Source organism: Monodelphis domestica, chromosome 7 (genome assembly GCF_027887165.1).
Source record: "Monodelphis domestica isolate mMonDom1 chromosome 7, mMonDom1.pri, whole genome shotgun sequence".
In the NCBI taxonomy this organism is placed as follows: domain Eukaryota; kingdom Metazoa; phylum Chordata; class Mammalia; order Didelphimorphia; family Didelphidae; genus Monodelphis; species Monodelphis domestica.
The window spans coordinates 207,144,288-207,156,631 of NC_077233.1; the positions used below are offsets into that span (position 1 = coordinate 207,144,288).

A 12,344-nucleotide genomic window follows, 5' to 3' on the forward strand; every position below is an offset into this window, starting at 1 on the left:
TACTTGTGTTGAAGGAAAGGAAGAAGAGAAAGAGTTCTAGGACAGTTAAGAAGCTATGAAGAGTGCTTACTTCGGCAGCACATATACTAAAATAGGAAAGATACAGAGAAGATTAGCATGGCCCCTGCGCAAGGATGACACGCAAATTCGTGAAGCGTTCCATATTTTTATTGCGTGTGGGCTATGGGAGAGGTGGTGGGAGGGAGGGAAGGGAAGAAAAGAAAATGATCTTTGTTTCCAATGAATAATTTTTGGAAATGACCAAATAAAAATTTAAAAAAAAGAGGACACTTTAAAAAAAAGAAGCTATGAAGAAAAAATAGAATAAAGAACCCATTAAAATGTAGAAAGGAAAATAATAGATGAGAAAAAATTTGGAGTTTGGAGGGGGGTGGTAAAGAATGCTGACTGATAATTTTAACTGCTAGCCCTCCATTAATGGTTTTTTTTTAAAAAAGCAGACAATTAGCAAAATTCCAGTTGACTGTCTTGCTTGCAATTTTGCTTTAAGGTTTTTTTTCCTAATTTAATTTTTTTTTAATTAACAGAAGTCTATTTTCTCTCCTTCCCATCTCCCCCCACCATTAAAAAAAGAAGAAAAACAAAACTGTTATAACAAATGTATATAGTTAAACAAAACAAAACTCCCACATTGGTCATGTCCATGTATGCCTCATTTAGAATCCCAAATTCATCACTCTTCTGTCAAGAGGTAGGTAATCTGACTAGATCAATCCTCTGGAATCATGATTGCTCATGAGAGTTCTCAAGTCTTTCAAAATTCTTTGTTTTTATAGTGATGCTGTATAAATTGTTCTCCTGGTTCTGCTCATTTCATTCTGCATCAGTTCATACAAGTCTTCCCAGATTTCTCTGGAACCATCCCTTTCCTAATTTCTTATGGTACAAGAGTATTCCATTACATCCTTATACTGTCACAATTTCTTCAGCCATCTCCCAATAATTGAGTCCCTCTCTCCATTAATGTCCAATGCTTTCTTGCTACAAAAAGAGCTGCCATCTTTCCTTGTTTTTCATATCATAATATCAAAGGGAAGCATTAAAGGGTTTGAACAAGTGCTTTTCCTTGGGTAATTAAAAATTAATTAGAACTCACTTTCAGCACTTTCCCAGGAGTACAGGTATATTGATAATCAACATAAGCAGAAGTTAGCCTGACCTCTTATAAGACACCGACATTCATTATAAGCTCTTGGAAGAGCATAAGATCTGAATGTGATCAATGAGGTTTGGACAGAACCTTGTACAACATCATATATAAATTTTTTCTTAAAATGTTTTTGAGTCAGTCAGCTGGCATGTAATAAGCACCTTCTATGTGCCAGGCACACTGGTTTACAAAAGTCTTATTGACAAATATAACTCTGTTTCTTAAATATTCCTTTTAACAAATCTATGACTTCATTGCTATAGGAAACTCCCAGTAGGGAAACTCCCTCATCCACTACACATTTACAACTATTCTCCAATTTATCATCTAAGAGTTGCCTAGAGCATGGAAAAGTTAGGTGACTTGCCCAGGATCACACAGCCTATATGGGTCATAGGTAGGACTTGACCCCAGAATATCCTAACTCTGAAACTTGTTCTTTATGCACTGTGCCATGCCGCTCAAATAGTAATAAGAAAAATCTAATGACTCAGCAACCTTTTGAGAAAGGATACACACTTCAAAAACTGTCTTCCCCTCAGAATGTAAATGACAGGAAGATGGTAGGAGTGATGTAGTAGGAGCAATAGTGGTAGGGAATTTTAAACACACTTTGAGTTGAAAATTACATTTAAAATCAGTTTAAGAAACACTGAATTTTAACTAACATAGTTCCTTAAACCCATTAAAAGCATTTTTATTAGCTTAATTGTTTTTTAAATTCATTGTTTTCCACCTCAAGATAAGTGTCTTTTTAACTTTATTTTAAAAGACTTTTAAAAAGTCTTTTTTTTTTAATTTAAATTTAAAAAAGACTATCATTTACAAAGGGATGTCACAAAAATCACCTAATTTCAGAGTTGGAAAGGACTTCAGTGGCATCTAGTCCATCCTATGCTTAAGAAGGGATTTCTAACAGTGTCCATCATCCAAAATTTTATTGGAGATATCCATTGAAGATACACCTCCTTTGTCTCTTTCTCCACTATCATTTTTCCATCTATGTAACAAACATGATCCGGTCTCTCCAATTCTAAAAGAAGTATCTTTCACCCTCGTATTTCCTTATAATTGTCAGACATTGCCCTCCTCCTTATCACATCACCCAGGCTCAAAATCTAGGTGTCATCCTTAATTTCTCCCTCTATCTTATCCACCCACATCCAGACTCTTGCCAAAGCCTGTCTATTCTCTCTTCATAGCATTTCTCAAATATGCCCCCTTCTCCCTTCTGATGCTGCTACCACTCTGCTGCAGACCCCTATAACCCAACACCAGAACTCTTGCAATAGTCTGCTGGTTGATCTCCTTGACTCAAATCTTTCTCCCACTCCAGTTCATCTACTACTTAGTTACAAATTGATCTTCTAAAACCTCAGGTCTGACCAGGTAACTTTCCTCCATCCCATTCAACAAACCCCGGGGACTGTAGGATTATAAATTAATATTAATATTAATAAATTATTGATAAATATCAATAAATTTAAAATAAAATTAATAATAAGTAAAATTTTCTGTTTGTCTATTAAATTCATATCATTCACAATAGTCCCATTTTATCATTACTTTACCTTTATTCCCCTCTATATATCTACATACTCTACAATCCAGTGACTCTGATCTCCTTGCTATTTCTTTATATACTCATAAATACACACACACACACACACATATATATATACACATATATATGATTTAAGATACACATCTGGGAAAGGCATATATATATATATATATATAGAGAGAGAGAGAGAGAGAGAGAGAGAGAGAGAGAGAGAGAGAGAGAGAGAGAGAGAATGAGAGAGAGAGAGAGAATGAGAGGGAGACAGAGACAGAGACAGAGACAGAGACAGAGACAGAGACAGAGACAGACAGAGAGAGATCCCAACTCCAGGCATTTCAAATGGCTGTGCCTCTTGCCTGGAATGCTCTCCCTCCTCATCTTCACCATCTGGCTTCATTGGCTGGCTTCCTTTAATTCTCAGCTAAAATCCCACTCAAGTCTTTCCCAGTCACCCTTAATACTAGTGCTTTCTTTCTGAGATTATCTCCACTTTATCTTGCATATATCTCATTTTTACGTAGTTGGTTACATGTTGTCTCTCCCATTAGCTTGCTAAGAACAGATTCTTTTTCTCTCTGGCACTGAGTAGGGACTTTTAAAATGCTCATCGACTTGTCTCAAGAAATTTCTCTTTACATTTTAGAGTAATTTTAGAGTAATCCTGAAGCAAAAGCTAAAATTCCACAACAAAGCAAAACAAAGATGTCTGTTAGCTTTTTTTTTTTTTTACTAAACAAAACTATGATAATGTCCATGCTAATGCACCCTGGGAGAAAATATTTTCTTGAAACCAATCACTTCCTCTTTAACTAGTTCTCTTTCAGCCTAGCCAAGGTAGAGATCTCTCAATTGAATTAAACAAATACAATTTCACCCTTAATTTAGTCATCATAAATCAAGTCTCATAGTTTCAGAAACTAAAGATCCTTCCATGAAATTGATTGTCTTCTATCCATAATACCCCCTCTGGGGCACTCCCCAGGTTGGCTTGGTACTTAAGGGTTAGGTCCCCAGAGGATGCCTGCTTTTATCAGGTCCTAGGGTTAACTCTGTGGGTCTGCTCTCCTAACACTCATAGCTCATGAGCTCCCACTAGTGTACTTCTCATTAGCAATCAACTGATAGATACAACTAGCTCTTAGCAACATTTACTTTCATCATATAGCAGGATCAGTAACAAAACATTCCTCCCATAAATCTGGGATGCACCTTCCCACAGATACATATGGAGGCCATTTCAAGAATACGCTCAAACTAAAATTGCAGTGATAGTCAAGCATGCTGAGACAACTAGGTGGTACATGGAATAGGGTGAGTGCTGGGCCTGGAGTCAAGAAGATCTATCTTCCTGAGTTCAAATCTGGCCTTAGACACTAGCTGTGTTGCCCTGGATGCACTTAACCATATTGACCTCAGTTTTTTCATCTGTCAAATGAGCTGGAGAAGGCATTGGTAAACCACTCCATTATCTTTGGCAAGAAAACCCCAAATGAGATAATAAAGAGTTGTGATTTAAGGATACACATCTGGGAAAGGCAATTCATAATTCCTGATCCTTCAAGATGGAAACTTTTTCTTTCTTCCTAGAATTTTCACACTTTTTTTTCAGGTCCTGCTCCTTCCTTCTGCAAGGAGTCATGATGCTTCCTCCCTCAAACAAGTGTCTCCCTAGACCATATTTTACTGCTTCCTGATAGCTACAGTGTCTCCTCATCCAGGAACTTCAGTTATATGACTCAGGGAGATGTGAGGGAGGAAAAAAATTCCTCCCACTCCATAATTGCCCTCTGGAATAGATGTAGGAATCCTTTTCACAACTGCCTCCAATTCATAAATTTTGAAACCCACCTAAAGCTCAACCACTGAGAGTTAAGCTAATCTTCTTGCTCAACCAATCATTCTGTTCCCTTCTTGATCTAATCAGAGAAACATCTGTACCTAGTCAGCATCACCTCTTTAATACCATGGGATTGCATTCTAAGTCTTCTGTAACTTCAGTGTAGGTGAGACAGGAAAGGTAGGAGAACACCCTTACATATAGAAGGAAGGCTGATTAGGTCTTTGATTCAAATGAGTCCAAGGACTTCCTACTAGGGCACTGTCAAGGTATCATTTCTTAATATTTTATGATCCAATTTATGCTTTAGAACATATACTTCCACACACCCTAAAACAATACCACTGCTTTTACATCTCCAGAGTTGTTTAAATAATTCCATTTGTGCCTCCTTAAAAAAAAAATAACCCTTTCTTTGCTAAGTACAAGTTCCATCCCCAGTTTTCTTGGCTTCCATTATTCAAACAAGAGTGCTAGTGCTGAATCTGGGTCAATTCGAAATATCCCAGAAAGACCTTCCTCTTAACCTAAAAGGCCTCCTAAGAAGCCTTTTGAAGAGTAACTCCATCACCATCAAATTCTGAGAGACAGCCCTGAAGATAGGGCTGAATCATGGTTCTCCCCTATAAGCTTCATTCTACCCTACTAGGTGCCCTTCTGCCTTTCTTCATCAAATCCCATATGGTCACTAACATCTCACTTCAGCTCTCTGCCTCCCTATGAATCAATCCCATCCCATCTTTTAAAAAAACTGTTTTAAATATGCAACATAATATAACATGTAATAGGGCAATAATATAACACACATGATTTGTTGTAAATATATAATAAGTTGTAACAAATATGCTTATCCAAAATCTTTTTTAAAACTATTTTAAATATACAACATGATATAATATGTAAAAGAACAATAATATAACACAATGATTTGTTATAAATATAATAAATTATAACAAAACACTTATCCGAGATCATTTTAAATATGCAACATGAAACAATACATAAAAGAACAATAACACATGATTTGTTATAAATATATAATAAATTATAACAAATACACTTATCCAAGATCTTTTTAAAAACTATTTTAAATATGCAACATGATATATTATAGAACAATAATATAACACATATGATTGTTATAAATATATAATAAATGGTTAAAAATATGCTTTTTCAAGAGAAAGAAATGTTCACATTACCTATAAATGTGAAAAAAGTCTTACTCTTACCCCTCCCCTTTCTCCCCCAAGAAGGCAAGTAATCTGATGTAGGCTGCACATATATAGTCATATAATATGTATTTTCCTGTTTGTCCTGTTGTGAAACAAGACATATCACTTACACTAGAGAAAAATTCATGGAGGAAGCAAAGTGAAGAATGGCCTGCTTCAATCTACATTCGGACTCCCTTTGTTCCTTCTATGGCGATGGATGGCCTTTTTCATCAGGAGTTCCCTGGAGTTGTCCTGGATTGTTGCCTTGTTGATAATTATAATAGTTAAGTCATTGATAATTGATCATCCTGCATTATTGTTGCCACTGTGTAGGATGTTCTCCTGGCTCTGCTCACTTCACTTTGCATCATGTCTAGCTTTAATTTAATGGACATTAACTATGCAACCTCCATTTTGCCTGTGAGTTTTATCTACCAGACTCTTTCTAGTGCTCAGGGGAAGTTGGGAAAAGCTCACATTCTAAGGCTTTCACCAATAGTGGAGAGTTCTGGTGGAGTGGTGGTAATGAGCAAGAGGACAGGATCCAAGAATGGACTTAGGCCTTCATGCTGGAGCACCCGTCAGGGTGTTCTATCAATAGCATGCTATTGATAGCACCCCATGATCCAGGGGGACCCTTTAGCAGAGGAGCACCACAGCAGGACATCATATCTGTGTTTAAAAAGGGCAGGACTGACTGAGCCCCAAAGACATATCATAATCAGATTAACAGTTCTAAACCTCTATCTTGTGTGTACACTTTTTTTTTAACCCCTTACCTTCCATCTTGGAATTAATTCTGGGTATTGGTTCCAAGGCAGAAGAGTGGTAAGGGCTAGACAATGGGGGTTAAGTGACTTGCCCAGGGTCACACAGCTAGGTAGTATTTGAGATCATATTTGAACCCAGGACCTCCCATCTCTGGGCCCAGCTCTCAATCCCCTGAGCCACCCATCTGCCTCCTTGTATGTACTCTTGCTCCTGCTAAATTTCTAGAACCTCAGGTCTCTGCATCCTGATCATTCCATTCCTTATTGGCTTGATTTAGTGATAAATGCTCACAAGAAATGGAGTAGCTGGTGTCCTGATCACAGGAGGAAATCCGACTCTGGCATAAAATTCACCTTAGGGAACATTCTGAAAGTTGTAGCTGAAACTCGATATGGAGAAAATGGAAGCCACCTGAAGTTCATGATGAAAAGACTCCTAAGAGATGGACTCCATTAGGGTAGAAGGCAGCTCCCCAGGCAGGGTTGCTCTCATTTAGTCATTTCAGTCATGTCTGACTCTTCATAACCCCATGTAGGGTTTTCTTGGCAAAGATCCTAGAGTAATTTGCCATTTCCTTCTCCAGTCATTTTGCAGATGAGGAAATTGAGGCAAAAGAGTCCCACAGCTAGTAAATGTTCCAAGGCCACATTTGAACTCAAGTTTTCCTGACTCCAGACCCAGCTCTTCATCCACAGCCCCAACTAGCTACCAGACAGGTTCCCTGGGGGAATTCAATACAGGTCTCAGAGACAAAAGACTTTACCAGCATTTGCTGGACAGAGACTTCTCTGCGCCTAAGGAGAATGCCAAGTAGATCCAGACACAGAAAAGAAATGGGTGGAGCATGGTTAATTGAGTTTCCAGGAACCAGCCTAGAGAGGCTTGGCTGTGGGTCTGGAGGTGGATCTTTGATCTGTTCATTTGTTGGGAAAAGGAAAAAGAGGGGGCTAAGTTTGCTGCCTTTTGTGTGCCAGCCAGCTCAGCCCTTTTTATGTAGGAGGGATTGGGCAGCAGTGGGGGCCACTGGGTGGGAGGAAGCCAGTCAGTTGATGGAAGAGCTAGAGAGCTAGGATTAGTGGAGAGAGAGAGAGAGAGAGAGAGACAGAGACAGAGACAGAGACAGAGACAGAGACAGAGACAGAGAAGTCAGGGAAGCAACTAAAGGATCCTTTTCAAGGTCTGAGATCCAGAAAGAGCACCTTTCTTCCCTACAGTGTGAAACAGTAGCTACCACAGCAAGAAGAGTCTAGCCAAAGAAAATAAAAACAGATGATTGAAGTAGAAAAATCGACTGCTAGCTGGAGAAAGGGAATATCCTGGAGCCAGAAAAGGTATTCTGAAGGATGTTCGTCTTCAAAGAGAAGCTGCCCCTGATGATGAAATATGCAGAAGCATTTCTTTTTGAAATGGGCCCAGTTCTGGTATTCTGACTTTCCCTACTCTCCCCTCCCCCCCAAACCTCCTGCCTGGAGCGCTCTTTCACTCCCCAGAGAAGAGATACTTTGGGAAGGAAACCAACCTTAGTTTACATAACAGGGCTATATTCTTGGAGCAGCTCTTGGCAGGAGTGGAGGAGTGAAAGGGGAGAGCATTAGGGAAATTGAATTGAGCTTTATAACCTTGCCGAGCCATTTTAGAGAATGAGTCAACTGAAATTTTGGACTTAGAAATTATCTAATCTTTCTTCCTTAAAGAAATTGCCGAGTTTTATATTAATTTGTCGCCAGTGTGACTTGATCAGACAAGGTGAAACTGTTGTTCACTATTTTCCTTTATGTGGAAAGAAATTTTAGACAATGCAAAGTTTTTCAAGTAAATATTCTGTGAAGTAATTATTAGCCTGAGAAATGAAGTAACTATTAGCAAATGTCATTGCAGCAAATAGGGATTTATCCTGAATTCTAGATCTATAAACTGGGGGGACTCATTTATTTATTCATTCAACAAACACTTCTGAAGTATCCATTACTTTCAAATGTGTTGAGCTCTAGGGACACAAGTGGAAACACATAGTTCTTGTCTTTTAAGAGCCTACATTATAGTAGAAAATAGAGTATATATAGTAGAAAAGTGAAGACATTTTCACACAAATTATTCCATAGATGCCTACTTCAAGGAGATGAGAGGGAAGAAAGATCACTTCCAGTTGGGAGATCAGGAAAGGGTTCATGCAGATGTAGTTTCTAAGATGAGTCTGGAAGAATATCACTAGATAGAGTGGGAATAATTTGCAAGTGAAAGGAAAAGAATGAACAAAGAAAGGCAGGAAGGTGGGAATTGTAGGACAATGTTAAAGGTAGGGGTGGAGAGTAGTTTTGTTTGACTTCACAGTAGAATACATGAAATGATGATATATGAGATAGGCAGGAAAGAGAATAACTAAGGTGGGATGGCTGGGTCTTAGTGTCAGGGTGGATAATTGTACAAGAAGAAAATTTGTCTCATGGCCAGAGAATTAAAAGCTGCTAATAACAAGTATACTCCTATTAAGCAAGAAGGTACAGTGGAGCCTTATGTTGGAGTTGGGGAAAGGGACACAACCTGGTGGTGAGCCAAGTGGTAAGAGTAGAGGTGAGAGCTCTCAGGCTCTGGTAACTAAAGGAATAGTATTTCTCTTAGGGAGTTCCTTGGTCTTAATGCAGCTTGAAATGAGGTTCTGAGTTCCAAAATGTTGTTGCTACTTTTTTTGTTCAAGTATCCATTCATGTACAATTCGTCATGACCCCATGAATCAGAGCAGGTCAGGTCCTCCATTATCTCTTGAAGTCAGTCCAAGCTCATGTTCATTATTTTCATAACAATATCTATCCATCTCATCCTCTGCTGTCCCCCTCCCTTTTTGTCTTCAGTATTCTCAACATCAGGGTCTTTTCCACTGAGTCCTGTCTTTTCATTATGTGGTCAAAGTATTTAAGCTTCAGAATCAGTATTTGACCTTCCAGTGAATGATCTGAATTAATTTAAGTAAAATACAAAACAAGAAAGCAGGAAACAGAAGAAGACATACAGAGAATAAAGCAAGGCAGCCTTTAGTGAGGGGAAATACTCAAATTTAGAAAGAGAGTAAGGGATATTAGAAAATGGGTCCCCTGGGGGACAGCCATCTGTCCAAGGCTATCAGTATTTCCCCTGAGTTCAAATCTAGCTTCAGACACTTTCTAGCTATTTCTAGACCCTGAGCAAGTCACTTAACCCTGTTTGCTTCAGTTTACTCATCTTTAAAATGAGCTGGAGAAGGAAATAGCAAATCATTCCAGTATCTTTACCAAGAAAATCCCAAATAGAGTAGTAAAAAATTGGACATGACTAAAAAAATGACTGAAAAAAACAACAACCACTACAAAAATCCTGAAGTGAAATCTAATGTCCCATGATGTAAAAATCACTGAGGTCACTAGTATAACTACTTGCCAAGGATGTGTTGAAGAGGAGGATTTAAGGTGCCAAACTGGACTAGTACATGTTGTGTGGAAAGGTGGCACAAAGAATGGTTTTAGGATACACTTTTCTGTCCCCCTGCCCCCATCCTTACAGCAGTATTTAGAGTGGAGAGCAGAGCCCAGTATCCCTATAGAATTATACGTCCTCTGCCCATCTACTCCCTAATGTCCCCTTTAATGGCTTGTGGGTCTTTCTGTTTAAATGGTTCCCATGTTTTTTTAATGTAATTGAAGATGGAAGCATCTCATAGATTATTAATGCATTAAATGTCCTCTGGACAGTCAAGCCAACAGAAATGGCCCCACTGCTCAGTTATGCATTTGACTCAACCCTTGCTGGCATTTTTCCCTTTCTTAGAGAGAAGCTAGAAAAGTTTCCAACTAAGCCTAAGATTTCACTTCCTCTTAAATGGCCTCTAATCCATTCACAGGAATCGATTATCTTCTCCTGATCCAAGGGTAACTGTAAAATGGACTGGGCTGGTGGTGGCCTTCACACACATAGGTTTAGTTCATATGGATAGGGAGGGGCAGACCACAAACTATTTGAGATTTAGAGAAAATTACCTATAGTCATAATAATGATTACCTATAAATTCCTAGATTTAGAGCAGGAAGGTCACTTTTTAAGAAGTCATCTCATCCATCGTCCCCTTTCCTTTCCCATTTTAGAGAGAGAAAATTGAGGCTTAGAGAGATGAATGGATTTCCTATATAGTGATTCAGATGCTTAGCCAATGAAACCAGCTTTCCAGCCATCTCATGGAAAGAAGGCTTAATGGTACATTTACCCTGCTGCCCCCCACTGCCAGCCTTTTAAGTATGTATTAGTATTAGATTTGGAAAAAATATTAGAGATCATTTATTCTCTCTTAACTCCTTGATGTTACAGAAGAGGTAAATGGTACCTGGCAGAGAGAAAATTACCTGCCCAAGGTCACAAAAGAAAATCCATGCAACTCTTCCAGAAAGTGAGGCTGAGCTAAGTTAGAATCCAGTTGAGCCACCTAGGTAAACTGTGCAGAGAAGTGACTATGAACTCCTAGGCCTGGGGAATATATATCCTCGCCCTAAAGAAGTCTGGACCTTGCACAGTGTTTATATCCCCAAAGTGCTACCATTCTCATCTCACAAGGTGGTCTGTCTCACAAGAACTCCTGGCCAACTGTCCTATCTCCTCATTTCTAACCCTTCTCCCCCAAACCAGTCAGTTAGCAAGCATTAATTAATTTATTACTCTTTTGGGTGCCAGGCACTGTGCTAAATCCTAGTGCTAAATAAGTGTTTATTGACTGACTGACCAGGATAGAAAGAAGGGCAAATTCATGATTACTCCCCTCAGGGTGCTCATGTTTCAGCAGTTTGTATTAACTCACCAGGTATGTGCCTATATGTGGGTGACACACACTCTCAGAAGCATAGGAAAGCTTGAAACAGAAGGAAAAACTTTAGGGGAACAAAAGCTTTCTCACAGTAGAGAGACAAGGGCAACCCTAAGAAGACCTAGCCCCAAAGGGCTGAAGACTTCTTTCCCTTTGCTCATCTGACTTACTCCCCACCTGAGTGAAGGACTCCTTTTCAGAATGTTTGTGGGTTGGGCAGAGGAAAGACTTTATTTTTAATTTTATTTAATTGATTAATTAAGAATATTTTTCCATGGTTACATGATTCATATTCTTTCCCTCCCCTCCTTCCATCCCCCTCCTGTAGCCAACCCTCAATTTCACTTTTTCATGTGTCATTGATCAAGACCCATTTCCATATTATTATCATTTACACTAGAGTGATCATTTAGAGTCTTCATCCCCAATCCTATCCCCATCGACCATGTGATCAAGCAGTTGTTTTTCTTCTGTGTTTCTACTCCCACTGTTTTTCCTCTGAATGTGGATAGTGTTCTTTCTCATAAGTCCTTCAAAATTGTCCTGGATCATTGCATTGCTGCTACTAGCGAAGTCCATTACATTCAATTGTACCCCAGTATATCAGTCTCTGTGTACAATGTTCTCCTGGTTCTGCTCCTTTCACTCTGCATCACTTTCTGGAGGTTATTCCAGTTCACATGGAATTCCTCCAGCTCATTATTCCTTTGAGCACAATAGTATTCCAACACCAACATATACTACAATTTGTTCAGCCATTCCCCAATTGTAGGATATCCCCTCATTTTCCAATTTTTTGCTACCACAAAGAGCACAGCTATGAATATTTTTGTACAAGTCTTTTTCCTTATGATCTCTTTGAGGTATAAACCCAGCAGTGGTGTGACTAGATCAAAGGTCAGGCAGTCTTTTAAAGCCCTTTGGGCATAGTTCCAAATTGCCATTCAGAATAGTTGGATCAA

The 12,344-nt window shown here is 38.8% G+C and overlaps 1 protein-coding gene and 1 non-coding gene across 2 annotated transcripts in view; both read left to right on the forward strand.

The window, feature by feature from the left end:
- Positions 1-12,344, forward strand: part of GABBR2 (gamma-aminobutyric acid type B receptor subunit 2) — a 737,774-nt gene that overhangs the window by 289,986 nt on the left and 435,444 nt on the right. The gene's annotated exons all lie outside the window — the stretch shown is intronic.
- LOC130455707 (U6 spliceosomal RNA) lies at positions 63-169 on the forward strand. The gene has a single exon (XR_008913803.1). It is a non-coding gene; the product is annotated as a U6 spliceosomal RNA (small nuclear RNA).